The following is a 15,186-nucleotide window of genomic DNA, read 5'->3' on the forward strand; positions in this document are numbered from 1 at the left end:
ATGACCCAGCAATAGCACTGCTAGGAATTTACCCAAGGGATACAGGAGTACTGATGCATAGGGGCACTTGTACCCCAATGTTCATAGCAGCACTCTCAGCAATAGCCAAATTATGGAAAGAGCCTAAATGTCCATCAACTGATGAATGGATAAAGAAATTGTGGTTTATATACACAATGTAGTACTACGTGGCAATGAGAAAGAACGAAATATGGCCCTTTGTAGCAACGTGGATGGAACTGGAGAGTGTGATGCTAAGTGAAATAAGCCATACAGAGAAAGACAGATACCATATGTTTTCACTCTTATGTGGATCCTGAGAAACTTCACAGAAACCCATGGGGGAGGGGAAGGAAAAAAAAAAAGAAAGAGGTTAGAGTGGGAGAGAGCCAAAGCAGAAGAGACTCTTAAAAACTGAGAACAAACTGAGGATTGATGGAGGGTGGGAGGGAGGGGAAAGTGGGTGATGGGCATTGAGGAGGGCACCTTTTGGGATGAGCCCTGGGTGTTGTATGGAAACCAATTTGACAATAAATTTCATATATTGAAAAAAATAAAAAAAATAGATAAATAAACGTTAAAAAATTAAAAAAGAAAAAAAAAAGAAGGAATTAACTATCAACTTCCACAGTATGGCCAGCGATATTAGCTAGCTCTCACTCTACTCTAACAGGGCAGCAGCCTACCAGAGACCGAACTGTATCTGCCTCTATGTCCAGCAGACTCACCTTCAAGTTTTGTTCACAAAAAGCAAGCAAACAAACAAAAAAAAGCTGGGAAGTTTTTATTAATCCTTTTTTTAAATTTAATATAAAATTATAGGAACCTGAACTTTAGTAACACAGCTGGAACGGTCTGCAGCAGCAGGGGCAGCAGTGGGAGATTTAATTTGGTTGATTTTTCTGTGGTTGTTGGTTGTTCGCAGTCTCATGGTGATGGAAGCTGCATCTTTCTTCGAGGGGACCATGAAGTTGCGGGAGGTTTAGTTCTCCAGGGAACAGCCCGACGCAAACCAAGAATCTGAGGATCTTTACACCATCCCAAGATCCGAGGGGGACACACTTTTTTTTTTAAATTTTTAATGTGTATTCATTCTTTGAGAGAGATAGAGACAGAGCGTGAGCAGGGAGAGGCACAGAGAGGGAGACAACGAATATGAAGCAGGTTCCAAGCTCCAAGCTGTCAGCACAGAGCCCGATGTGGGACTCAAACCCACGAACCATGAGATCATGACGTGAGCTGAACTCTGAGGCTCAACCGACCGGGCCAACCAGGCGCCCCAAGTGGGACATACTTTTGAAAGATGTGCAGTGCTCACAGTAGCTTGTTTGTCTCCAAAAGACGTTTCATTTTGAAGGCGTGGTACCAAATCTTGCTAGGGATTACAATTGAGTTTCACTCAATTCAAAGCTTCTTTTATTCTTGTAAGAATTTCATGAAACCTTCTTACCAAGAGTACCCACACCGGAATTTCAAGGAAGAAATAAAGTTTCTTAATGCAATTCTCCCAAACAGAGCAGCATATTATATTGTATGGGACACATGCATTCTGACTGTTGGTACATGTATACTTTGTATTTCCCAGAGACTCAGGTAATCAGTCAACCAGATCAAACCCTGGAAATTCTGATGTGTGAACTTGACCCAGCAGTTATGGACCAGTTCTATATGAAAGAATGTGCGACTGCAAAGGATGTCACTCTTGAGAGTAGAATTCGTGACCTGACCCCGGGTTCTGTCATTGATGCCACACTGTTCAATCCTTGTGGGTATTCAGTGAATGGAATGAAATTGAATGGAACTCATTGGACTGTTCACATCACTCCACATCCAGAATTTTCTTATGTTAGCTTTGAAACGAACTTAAGTCAGACCTCCTATGATGACGTGACCTGGAAAGTTGCAGAAGACTTCTAGCCAGGAAAAGCTGTGTCCACACTGTTTGTAAATAAGAGTTCCAAATGTTGCACAATGCTTTCTTTACCCCAGAAGATTGAAGGTTTTAAACGTCTTGATTACCAGAGTGCCATGTTCAATGATTATAATTTTGTTTTTACCAGTTTTGCTAAGAAGCAGCAACAACAGCAGTGTTGATTAATAAAAATGAAGAAAAAACGTAAAAAGAGAACACACAGAGAAGAAGGGGATGGCTGCTTTTTAGATATCAAAAGCAGGGGCCATACGTTCCATTACCATCACCTTGTAGCTGCAGAAAACCCTAGACGTAATGATAGTGTAATCATTTTGAATTGTATGCACTATTATAAGAAAGAGTTAGATATCTTGCATGAATGCTCTCTTCTGTGTTTAGGTATCTTATGCCACTCTTGCTGTGAAATTGAAGTGCATGTAGAAAAAACCTTTTACTATATGTAACTTCACAACACTTGTGAAAACAACTTAATTTGGTTTACGCACAATGTAATATTTCTCTAGGTATCATCCAAAATTCCCACCAGACAGGGCTTTCGTCTTCATTAGGTGTTGGCCTCAGCCTAATCATCTGGGACTATTCTATTAAATTGCTGCCAGGATTTTGCATCCAGTTACCTCCGCTTTCTAGAACATATTCTCTACTAATATTACTGAAACCAATTTCTACTTCATACAGATGTTTCTTGCAGCAACAAAGTTTATCTTCCACGAGTCGAGTCCTCTTAAAATGACTGCAGTTATCCATTTTATTACTATTTTAACATTATTGCTTCCTGTACCTGTACTTCCTTTAATTGATTTTGTTCCTTGCCATCATGTCTTGCCTCCTGACACCCCCTCAATAAAGCAATGTGCTATTAAAAACCAAAAAAAAAAAAAGGAATTAACCATCAACAGCAGTCTCATCATTAATGGTAGTGGCATTTTGGTATTTTTTTTTTCAAAGGTACATCTATAGCTCTAGTATACCTTTGTATTGGACTTTAATCAGAACATTGTGTAGTAAAAATTGTCCATGTGAATAATAATCACTCACAGATAAATTTTAAAGGAAATGTAACTTTTCATTTTGTTCATGAGTTTATCATAACGTAATTTGCTATTCCCTCATAGCTACATTTTAAAATGTTCTGTCCCTTATCACTGTTATAAGTAATGCTACAATGAGAATTCTTTACAGAAATCTTTACCCCCATCCCTTGTTATTTCCTTGGAATTTTCTCTTTAAAGTAAAATACTTGAATCAAAAGATGTAAAAATTTTAAATTTCACAATTCATGTGCTAAATTGCTTTACAAAAAATGTATCTGTTAGCAGTGTATAAGGGTCCCCTCTCACCAGTGACCTTACAAAATATAATATTAACATTTAAAAAAATTTTTTTTCTTATGTTTTATATTTGAGAGAGAGACATAGAGCAGGGAGGGGTGGGGCAGAGAGACAGAGACAGAATCCGAAGCAGCCTCCAGGCTCTGTCAGCACAGAGCCTGATGCAGGACTCGAACTCACAAACCGTGAGATCGTGACCTGAGCAGAAGTCAGACACTTAACCGACTGAGGCATCCAGGCTCCCCTATAATATTAACATTTTTAAAAATTTCAACATTATACACAGAAATTCCATCTTGTTTTACTTGGCTTTCCTTTCATTATTAACAGGGTGGCTGCTTTGAAATTTTATTTGGCTGTTTTTGCTTTTTCTTTCATGAATTACCCTGCTTTGGTCCTTTGATGATTTTTGCAATCCTGATATAATGGTTACATTTTAGAATTTTGTCACAAATCAAAACGTGTTCCCTACCAAAGATACTTCTATATGGTACCAGTTTTGTTTTTGTAAATTTTGTAGTGTATAACCTGTCTTAGATGTCGAGTCAACTTTTAGGTTTTCTGTGGATATTGTCATCATCTGCCCATGGTTATGCATGTTGCCAAAATTTTAAAAATAAATCATAAACACAAGAGATGCATAAAGAAAAGAAACATGTAGCAAGAATTATAATAGTTCTATTCTTAGCACGGAAGAAATAATTGGAAGACAAGTGCAAAGAATGCAAAGAAGTGCAGTATCCAGTATGACACCTGCTGAGAGGCAGTCACTCCATAAATACTTGGTGAGTGGATGAGTCAAGGAATTATGAGCAAGCAGAGGACTGCAGACACAGCTGGTGATGAGATCCCCTCCTCCTTTTAGTCTTTTCCTGATTTGATAAGTAAGTGAGGCAGACCAGGCATTCTCTCTTCATTTTAGTTTTTCTGTGTTACAGAAAATAATCTTATGTACAACATTCCTTCAGGGCGGTGTTGTTTTTATTATCTCGTGCTGTCAAAAATGGTCTAAACTTTTCAAAATACAGTTGGACAGATAATTCTTATCAAGTTATCACACATAGTGGAAAGGTTACTGATTCACATTCAAGTCAGAGACAGTGGCAGAAGTTAGTGTTTCTTTAAATAGCAGGTACTATGCTTGTTTCTATGGTAATAGAAACAACCTTTAATATGTTTTAAAGTTACTCTCTTTGGGGCCAGAATTCTCTGTTTTTCAAAAATGTTAAATGTAAAAATAATATCAGAATCATATTAAAGATAATTGGGGGGGGGGAGGAAACAAAATTGTTGCAGGGCACAGCTGTTACTAATTTACATTCCATTTTCTTAACTGTTAATGGATACATATTTGTTAGAGGTCATTGTGGACAGTTCAAACTAGGTATGAGAGTTAATAAATTTTCAGTGACTTTGAACTGTATGTGTAAAAAATAAGTATAGAAAAATTATAAGGTTAGGGATAATTTCAGTTGCCTTTTCTAGTTGTCAAAATGCATTATTATGAACATTTTTGGTGACTCTGCAAGGTTACAAACCACAGAATTTACCTTTGGCCTTTATATCTTGTTCATGTACCTTACTTTGGTGGAGTCCCCTTTCCTGTATGTGGGACTCCTCCCTACAGGAGAAAGAACATAATCCAGGTTGACCTGTAAGAACAGTCCTTGCTCTTAGGAACAGTGACAACTCCAGAACTTTTCAAGGGATTGATGTTAGGAGAAAAGGAGCCATAATATTTTGTGGCATGAATATTTGGTATAAAGGAACAGTAAATCCAGAGCTCCCATCTTTATTAAGATGTGGATACTGTCTAAGAATGAAAAGACAGTAGCTTCTTCATAACACTTGAACCTTCGCTTCCAACCAAGCCTAAATCAAGAACTACCACGTGTATTTTCTTATTAAATGAGCCAGTACAGTTGCTTTTTAGCTTAAGCTGATTTGGGTAGGTGTTCTTTTTCTTGTTAGACACTGGGTATACAGCTTCCATCTTTAAGTGAAAAGAACAAAAATAAGTACTTGTTGCACAGTGTAGATTAGTATCGATGGTTGGTAGCCCGTGCACAGAAACCCAGCCAAGTAAAGCAACTTGTGTAAAGGCATTGAGGTAAGAGAGATACTAGGATCCATTAAGAAAATTGACAGTAGACCTGGAATTTTCTGGTCTGGCATCTAAGGAGCTTAGAAGTCTCCACTCTGTTCTAAAAACAAGTAAAAAGCAGAACAAACTACAAATCCCCAACTCTTAGATCCATCAGAGAAGTGAGGTCACAGAGCAAAATCACTACCCTCAAAGTTACAGAGATAGACAGAAAGGCACAGAGAATCACAAGGTACTGGAGGAGAAACCCAAATGGTAATTGACAAGTTGTTAGAGCCTCAGTGTGCACAAGTCTGTGATTTTAAAACTCTAGGGGCCTAGGATGGGGCGACCTCACACTAAACATATTCTTACAATACGATCCAGTGGTCACACTCCTTTGGTACTTACCTAAATGAGTTGAAAACATGTTTACAAAGAAACTTGCACTTGGATATTAATAGCACCCTTCATCATAATCGCCACAAACTGACAACAGCCAAAATGTCTGTCCTTCGTTAAGTGAATGGACAAATAACAATGATACACCCATAAAGTGGAATATTATTCAGTGCCAAAAAAGAAATAAGCTATTGAGCCATGAAAAGACACGGAACCATCTCAAATGCATATTTTTAAGTGAAAAGAGCCAATCGGAAAACGCTTTAACTGTATGACATTCTAGAAAAGCAAAACAGTGGAGACAGTAAAAAGATCAGCGGTCGCTGGTGATTAGGAAGGAGTGAGTGGTGATGAATAGGCAGAGCACAGAGGATTTCTTAGGCAGTGAGACTCTTCTGTATAAAAGACAATGGTGGACACATTCTACATTTGTAAAACCCATAGACTGTGCAACACCAAGCATGACTTTTAAACTATGGACTTAGGGTGATAATGATGTGTCAGTGTAGGTTTGTTGACGGTAACAAATATACCACTCTGGTGTTGATAGCTAGGGAGGGTGACGTGCGTGTGAGGTCAGGGGGTATATGGGGACTGTCTGTGCTTTCTGCTTAGTATTACTGTGAAACTAAAACTGCTCTAAAAAATAAAGCCTATTACAAAAATTTAGTATGACCAAGAATAAGGTATATGGAAAATGACAGATTTTTTTTTTTTTTTGAGACAGAGAGAGAGAGCAGGGGAGGGGGGAAGAAGGAAAGAAAGATATTCTTGACAGGAGCCTGATCCCACAACCCTGGGATCATGACCTGAGTGGAAATCAAGACTTGGGCACTTAATCGACTGAGCCACCCAGGCACTCCTGACAGATGATTAAACACAGAAGTTATGCAGTGTCTTTGACTGTCATGATAACAAATTCAGATTTTATTCATAAAAGTCATTTGGGGGCTGATTATGCATTTATGTATTTGGTTTTTTTTTTTTTTATCTTTGAGATTCTGTGATTTCATTGAGAGTCTGACTCAATACTTATAGTGACTGAGATATTTTCAGTCTGATCATTCTATCCATCACCACCCTTACAACCACCACTGCAACTACCCCAGTAGGAACTGGCTTAGTTTTACACACTTTTTTCTTATGTTTATCTGTGCTGATTCCTAATAATCACCATATTCTTTTCTAAACATTTACCAACTTCACTTTATTTACTTAAAAAAATTTATTTTATTGATATATAATTGACATATTAAATTGTAAGTTTAAAATGTAGAGTGTGTTGATTTGATCCAATTGTGTGTTGCAATCTGACCACCCCCATGTCACTGCATGACACCTCTGTCAGGTCACATGATTATAATTTCTTTTTTGTGGTGGAAACAATTAAGATGTAGTCTTTTAGCAGCTTTGAAGTTTGTCATACAGTATTGTCTATTATCACTTGTATTAGACCTCTGGGCCTTATTTATCTATTAGCTGCAAATTTATGCCGTTAGTGTTATTTTTTAAGTGTTTACTTTTTATTTTTGAGAGAGCGGAGAGAGAGGGCAAGCAGGGGAGGGACAGAGAGGGGTGGTCAGAGGATCCAAAGCAAGCTCCATGCTGACAGCAGGAACTCCCAAACCATGAGATCATGACCTGAGCTGAAGCCAAGCCAAATTCGGATGCTCAACCGACTGAGCCACCCAGGCACCCTACAGGTGTGTGCCTTTAAACAACATCTCTATAGTTCCCCTACTCCCTAGCCTCTGGTAACCACCATCCCACATCGTTTTTATGAGTTCAGCTTTTTTAGATTCCACATGGAAGTGAGATCAGACAATATTTGTCTTCTTTGACTTATCTCACTTAACATGGCTTCAGGGTATTTAAGGATTTAGGGGCCCCCCTGGGTGGCTCAGTCTGTTTGAGTGTCTGACTTTGGCTCAGGTCATGATCTCATGGTTTGTGAGTTCGAGCCCCGCATTGGGCTCTTTGCTGTCAGCCTGTCACTGCAGAGCTCACTTCAGGTCCTCTGTCCCCCACTCTCTGCCCCTCCCCAACTTGCCCTCTCCCAAAAATAAAAATAAACACTTAAAAAAGGAGGTACTTGGGTCACCTGGGTGGCTCAGTTGGTTGAGTGGCCGACTTCAGCTCAGGTCATGATCTCACAGCTTGTGAGTTCAAGCCCCACATTGGGCTCTATGCAGACAGGTCAGAGCCTGCTTCGGATTCTGTGTCTCCCTCTCTCTCTGCCCCTCCCCTGCTCGTGTTCTGTCTCTGTCTCTGTCTCTCAAAAATAAACATTAAAAAAATTTTTTTGAATAAAAAAGAAGGTATTTAAGTATTTAAAGCAAGGCAGTAACATCATTTGTTTGATATGTAGAAAAACCACTCTTGATATTCTGAAAAATAGATTTGAGGACAGGGATACTAGAAGAAATGGACCAGCCAGAGGACTATTGTTATTATCCAGGTTAAACCCATGAGAACGTGGAAGAAAAAATATCAGAGAGGGGAAAGATCCAAGAAGCACTTAGGAGCTGGACGAGCCAGATGCAGTGGTGAGGGGTTGGCTTTGAGAGGCAAGGGAATGGGAGGGGATTGGAAAGAGCTGTCTGGCCCCTCACATTTTAAGGTCCCAGTGCGTGAGTCAGTGCAGGCCAACATACCATGAATGTTTAAAAGGTATAAATAAAGCTAACAACTCATTAAGTAAAGCATGTTCTATTCTAGCTTGAAAAATATAATTCTAATACTGACAGATTAACTATAATGTTCATCTATGATTTTCATATAACAATGCTGGCAAAATATCAAAGGTAGCTAGACTGAATTATTATCATACATATCTGAGTGTTCAGCAAGTTTTTTTTATGAAAACAATGCCTAAAACATTAAAAACTAAAATGTAATTGTACTCAAAATACATATAATTTTTAATATATTTTCAATAAAATGGTGAATTTAAATAAACTTGAAAGATTACTTTTTCTAATTTTAGGAGAGATTTTCCTTCCAAAGCAAACCGAATTATCTATTACATTCAGATGCAAAATGCAAATGATAGTGAATATCATAATTTCAAATATAATTCTAGCATTTATAATCCATCTGGCTGTCAATGTAAATAATTGATATCATACTTTATGTATGTTTTCTCTAGACCTTTATATATACAAATTTAAAATCTGTACGGATTGTTAATATTGCTAAATGTAGTACAGGCTCCCTTGAGCACTTGCTACTACACTACTCATTCTGGAATACCTCTGGAAATGCAAATTGAAGCACCAAGAGAACAAGAAAATGGATGCTTGGCACTAATGAGAAGTGATAATTATTACAAGAATCCATTGTGTTCATGCTATCTAAAGAAGCATTTGTCAAGTTCGTTAATTTCTCTTTTTATTTACCTAGACATATCTACCACTAAACCTTCCTCGTTCTTCACAGCAAGTTTCCTCTCTGAAGTCAGTAGTCACATAATCCCCACACCGTCCCCATATGGAGAAGTAGCTTCCTTTTGTTTCAAGGATATACAGCAAGAGATAGGAGAAACATTTTGGTGGAACCTGAAGGGTACTAATCAAGAGAAAAGATACTAGTATTTCACCTGGTGCCAGTCTGGATGCCAGATCCTGAATGACAGAGGTGCCCATAACTTCCCTGTAGTGTTAGTAAGTGTGTGTCTGTGTGTGCATGCGTGTGCATGTGTGTATGATATCCAGAGTTGTCTAAGGTGTGTGGTTCAATGCAGGCAGTTCCTCTCGCCTCAGTTCAATGAGGCTCGGAGAAATATCATGGCATTTTTACCTTAAGTGTCTAGGTTATTGGTGGGCCCATAACTGAAACAGGGATTATCATAGTAAGAGGAACAGGTTTAGGGGAAAATTATAATTCAGTTTGGGACAAGTTAATTTTTAGATAATGATGAGATATCCAAATTAAGAGATTTAGTTGAGTTAGAAATATAGTCTCAGTCTCTAAATCCAGGACTCTAGGGGCGCCTGGGTGGCTCAGTCGGTTAAGCGTCCGACTTCGGCTCAGGTCATGATCTCACGGTCTGTGAGTTCAAGCCCCGCGTCGGGCTCTGTGCTGACAGCTCAGAACCTGGAGCCTGTTTCAGATTCTGTGTCTCCCTCTTTCTCGGAGCCTCCCCTGTTCATGCTCTCTCTCTCTCTCTCGCTCTCTCTCTGTGTCAAAAATAAATAAATGTTAAAAATTAAAAAAAATTTTTTTAAATAAAAAAAATAAATCCAGGACTCAATTTCCCATATGGGCATAAGAGTTGTTCACATTGTAGTTTATAGGAGAAAAGTCAGATTTTAAGGTTCTACTCTCACATTCTCCTTATTTATCCCAAAGAAGAAATCCATTTATTGAATATCAAACACCAAATGGACTGTGTGAGCCAATGGGTGAAGTTAATCCATAGGTTAAATGCAAGCTCCACTTGAATTTCTCTCTCAGTGGCCTCTACTCTTACAGTTCCCTAACTTGGCTATCTCCACAGCCCTGGAGCCCACACTTTATCTTTCTATACATATCTTCTCCCTCGTCCTGCCATGAAATTAGAATGTGATAATATTGAAAACCTGCTTTAGGTTGAGGAGGTAGATGAGAAAGGTGAATTTAAATGAAGTAGAGAAAGTGCCAGCTCAAGCTCCAGAAGTCCCAGCTTCAAATGGTTACACGCTTTGAGGTTTAGGGCCCAAAACTGCTTCTTTCTCCCCATTGCCACCGCTGTGAATAAATCTCTAAGAAGGGTGATACAGTGTAGGTTAAAATGTTAGTAGTTGGATAACCTGTCCACCTGAGATTAGTGAAAATGCCAGGATATTGGATAGTAAAAATCCTATTATGAATTGTATTACTATAAATTAAATAACAAGTTCAGGGGGTGCCTGGGTGGCTCAGTGTCTGATTCTTGGTTTCGGCTCAGGTCATTATCTCACAGTTTCGTGAGTTTGAGCCCCACATTGGGCTCTGGGCTGGCAGCACAGAGCCTCCTTGGGATCCTCTCTCTCTCCCCTGTCTCTGCCCCTCCCCTACTTGTACTGTCTCGGTCTCTCTTAAAATAAATAAATTTTAAAAGTATAAATAAAAAATTAACAAGTTGAAATGTAACACCTGAACATGTGTGCAATAAAAAGAAATTTTCTTTCTAGTCTGTGTCCCAGGTCCCAAATATCAATACAGATAGGAGCATTCCTTACATATTGACCACTGCTTCACTTTTCTCACTCAACAAAAGCCATCAGACAGCATTGTTAATATGGGTGCATATACTTTTGGGCACATGCACACATAAGAATAAATTCCAAGTAGAAAAATTTCTAAATCAGAAAATATATCTTTTACACTTTCTGTCACCAAATTATTCTCCAAAGAGATGGAGCCAATTTATGTTCCTTTCACCAGGTGTGTGAGGATGTTGGATTAATATTAATTATTTTCACTTTTGGAAACCAGGAAGGTAAAAAAGTTACTGAATTTTTGTTTTAAATTGCATTTTGTTGGTCAACATGGTGGAGGAACAGGGGGACCCAAAGTTCCCTCATCCCTCAAACACAGCAGTATTGAGGCCAGAAGACTTGGGGTTCCAGGAATCCAGGTTAAAGAGTGACAGAAACATCTCCAGGGGCCCATGGGGACAAGGTGGCAGGCCATAGGTGCCTGATTGTGAACTGGGAGAGAGAAAATGGGTGGCGTAGGCTTGGAGGGGAGGGGTCCCCTTCTGCAGAGAGACAAAAGGAAGAGAAAGAGAGGTTGTGGAATGTAGGATTGTATTTGGACAAGACAAAAACCATCAACCCGGGAACGGATACAATGGAGAAAGAACCAATTTCTAACTGCGGGGCTTTCTCCACCCTGTTTGAGCGCCTGGGGAGGAGGGGAGCCAGCCCCCCTACCCTGGGCGCAGTTGGAGAGAGCAGTCCTCTCCTTTGCTGTGGGAGGAAGGCAAATAGCCATTGCAAGGACAAAAGACCCTGCAGCAACCCCTGCCCCCCGCTCCCCAGCCAGAGGCCCTTTGTCATCTGCCTGGCAGAGTGACAGTACCCCAGAACTGGGGCATGTGGAATGGGTTTTAAGACATTGGGTTTGAATCCCAGCAGAGTGCATTGGAGGTGTGGGAGACTGTAGAGAGGAACAGAACCAGCCCACTAGCACTTGCGTGGCACTGTGAGGACCGCCTGAACAGAGTGCTTTGGGACACCCGGTCCGTGGAAGAGAGATGGGGGTGTTGCCATTTTTCTCCCCATCACCAACAAGGTGGGGATTCAAGGAATGGACAACAGGCACACAGTGGAGGCAGCCCGCCTACACCAAACCACGCCCCTCCGTGTCTGGTAACTGCATATCTACCAGAGCAAGGCTGACACTGACGGAACCAGATGGTCCCCTCCTCCAGCCCAGCGCAGCCACCGGGTCCAAGGCACCCCCAGATATTTGCCCAGCGGTTTTGCAATCTCTGATTTGATTCTTGGTCAATTCTTATTTTATGTATATAAAATTCATTTTTTTTTCTTCCTTTGATTTCTTCCCTTCTCTTGTCTGGTTATTCTGGTTGTTGGTTTGTTTAAGCAGACATTTTTAATCTATTCTTTTTACACCTCTTCTGTATCTCCCTCGTTATTTTTTTTTTTTCTCTCTGTCTCTGGACTAAGCTGTATAGTTTCTCTGATTCTCTGCATGGTCATTTTTTTTTTCTTTCCCTTTTCCCCACCCCTGTCATTTCTCTCCTTGTATGGGATAAAGCCTCTTCCACCCCACTTAAAAAAAAAAAAAAAAAAAACTTTCCAGGGTTGCTTCAACGAACAAATCAGAGAACACGTGGTGGAGGTCCAAACCACCACAACGAGTAGGGAGATAAAGCAACCATAGTCTCAACAACAGAAAGCAGAAAACACACTCCAAAAACACTTCCTGAAGGGCCAGGCCCTGGACAGTGTTATGACCCCTTTTTGATAGAGTAGTGCTCACAGGTGCAGGATTCATAAAAGTTATTAAAACACATAAGGGACAGAAAACTAGCCAATATGACAAAATGGAAGAATTCTCCTCAAAAGAAATTCCAGGCAGAAATGACAGCTATAAGAATTGCTCAAAACAGATATAAACAATATGACTGAGCAAGAATTTAGAATAATAGTGATAAGATTAATAGCTGGGCTTGAAAAAAGCATAGAAGACACAGAGAACCTATTGCTGCAGAGATTAAGAAACTAAGAAATAGTCACGACGAATTAAGAAATGTTGTAAATGAGGTACAAACGATGCAGAGATAGTAAGGACAGAGCAGGCAGAGGGGAGATTAAGTGAAATAGAAGATAAACTTATGGAAAATGATAAAGCCAAGAAAAAGAGAGATAAGAAAATACTAGACCACAATGGGAGAATTAGGGAACCAAGTCATTCAATGAAATGTAATAATATCTGTATCATAGGAGTTCTGGAAGAAGAAGAGAGAGAGAAAGGGGCATGTTTCCTTTAATAAATTACAGGTGAGAACTTCCCTAATCTGGGAAAGGAAATGGACATCCAAATCCAGGAGGCACAGACAATTCCCTTCAGATTTAACAAGAATAGATCTTCTCCACAGCATATCATAGTGAAACTGACAGAATACAAAGATAAAGAATTCTGAAAGCAGCTAGGGACAAACGGGCCTTAACCTACAAGGGTAGACACATAAGGGTAGTAGCAGATCTATTCACTGAAACTTGGCAGACCAGAAGGGAGTGGCAGGAAATATCCAATGTGCTGAACAGGAAAAATATGCAGCCAAGAATCCTTTATCCAGCAAGCCTGTCATTCAGAATATAAGGAGAGATCAAAGCTTTTCCAGACAAACAAAAACTGAAGGAGTTCATGACCACTAAACCAGTCCTACAAGAGATCCTAATGGGACTCTGTGAGTGGAATGCTGCAAAGATTACAAAGAACCAGAGACACCACCACAAGCATGAAACCTACAGATAGCACAATGACACTAAATCTGTATCTTTCAATAATAACTCTGGATGTAAATGGACTGAATGCTCCAATCAAAATACATAAGGTATCAGAATGGAAAAAAAAAAAACCAAGATCCATCTATATGCTGTCTACAACAGACCCATTTTAGACCTGAGGACACTTTTACATTGAAAGTGAGGGGATGGAGAACCATCTATCATGCTACTGGAAGTAAAAAGAAAGCTAGAGTGCCCATACTTATATTAGACAAACTAGATTTTAAACTAAGGGCTGTAACAAGAGATGAAGAACAGCATTATATCATAATTACAGGGTCTATCAAGAAAAGCTACCAATTGTAAATGTTTATGCTGCCAACTTGAAGTACCCAAATACATAAATCAATTAATCACAAACATAATAAATCTTATTTATAGGAATGCTATACTTGCAGAGGACTGTAATACTCCACTTACAACAATGGACAGATCATCTGGGCAGAAAATCAATAAAGTAACAATGGCCATGAATGATACACTGGACCTGATGGACTTGACAGATACATTCAGAATTTTTCATCCAAAAGCAGCAGAATACACATTCTTTTTGAATGCACATGGAACATTCTCCAAGATAAATCACGTACTGGGTCACAAAACAGACCTCAATAAATATAAAAGAATTGAGATCATACCACGCATATTTTCTGGTCACAACATTATGAGACTTGAAATCAACCACAAGAAAACATTTGGAAAGCCTCCAAATGCATGGAGGTTAAAGAACATCCTACTAAAGGATGAATGGGTCACCAGCCAATTAAGGAAGAAATTTAAAAATATATGGAAGCAAATGAAAATAAAAACACGACAGTCCAAACCCTTTGGGATACAGCAAAGTCAGTCCTAAGAGGAGAATACATTGCAATCCAGGCCTAACTCGAGAAACAAGAAAAATCCCAAATGCAAAATCTAACAGCACACCTAAAGGAACTAGAAGCAGAGCAGCAAAGAAACTCCAACACCAGCAGAAGAGAAATAATAAAGATTAGAGCAGAAATAAACAATATAGAATCTAAAACAAGAAACAAAACAAAACAAAAAAACACAGTAGAACAGATCAATGAATCTAAGAGCTGGTTTTTTGAAAAAATAAAAAAATTGATAAACCCCTAGCCAGACTTCTCAAAAAGAAAAGAGAGAGGACCCAAACAGATAAAATCACAAATGAAAGAGGACAGATCACAACCAACATCACAGAAATACAAACAATTATCAGAGAACACTATAAAAATTTATGACAACAAACAGGACAACCTGGAGGAAATGGACAATTTCCAAGACACCTACACACTACCAACCCTCAAACTAGAAGAAATAGAAAATTTGAACAGGCCCTAAGCAGTGAAGAAATTGAATCAGTTTTGAAAACTCTCCCAACAAATAAAGAGTCTTGGGCCAGAGGGCTTCTGAGGGGAATTCTACCAGACATTA

The 15,186-nt window shown here is 39.2% G+C and overlaps 1 pseudogene; it reads left to right on the plus strand.

Moving 5' to 3' along the window:
- The first annotated feature begins 642 nt into the window (after positions 1-642).
- LOC122468354 lies at positions 643-2,168 on the plus strand (annotated as a pseudogene).
- Positions 2,169-15,186: the final 13,018 nt, after the last annotated feature.

This window comes from Prionailurus bengalensis, chromosome B1, assembly GCF_016509475.1.
Source record: "Prionailurus bengalensis isolate Pbe53 chromosome B1, Fcat_Pben_1.1_paternal_pri, whole genome shotgun sequence".
Taxonomy (NCBI): Eukaryota; Metazoa; Chordata; class Mammalia; order Carnivora; family Felidae; genus Prionailurus; species Prionailurus bengalensis.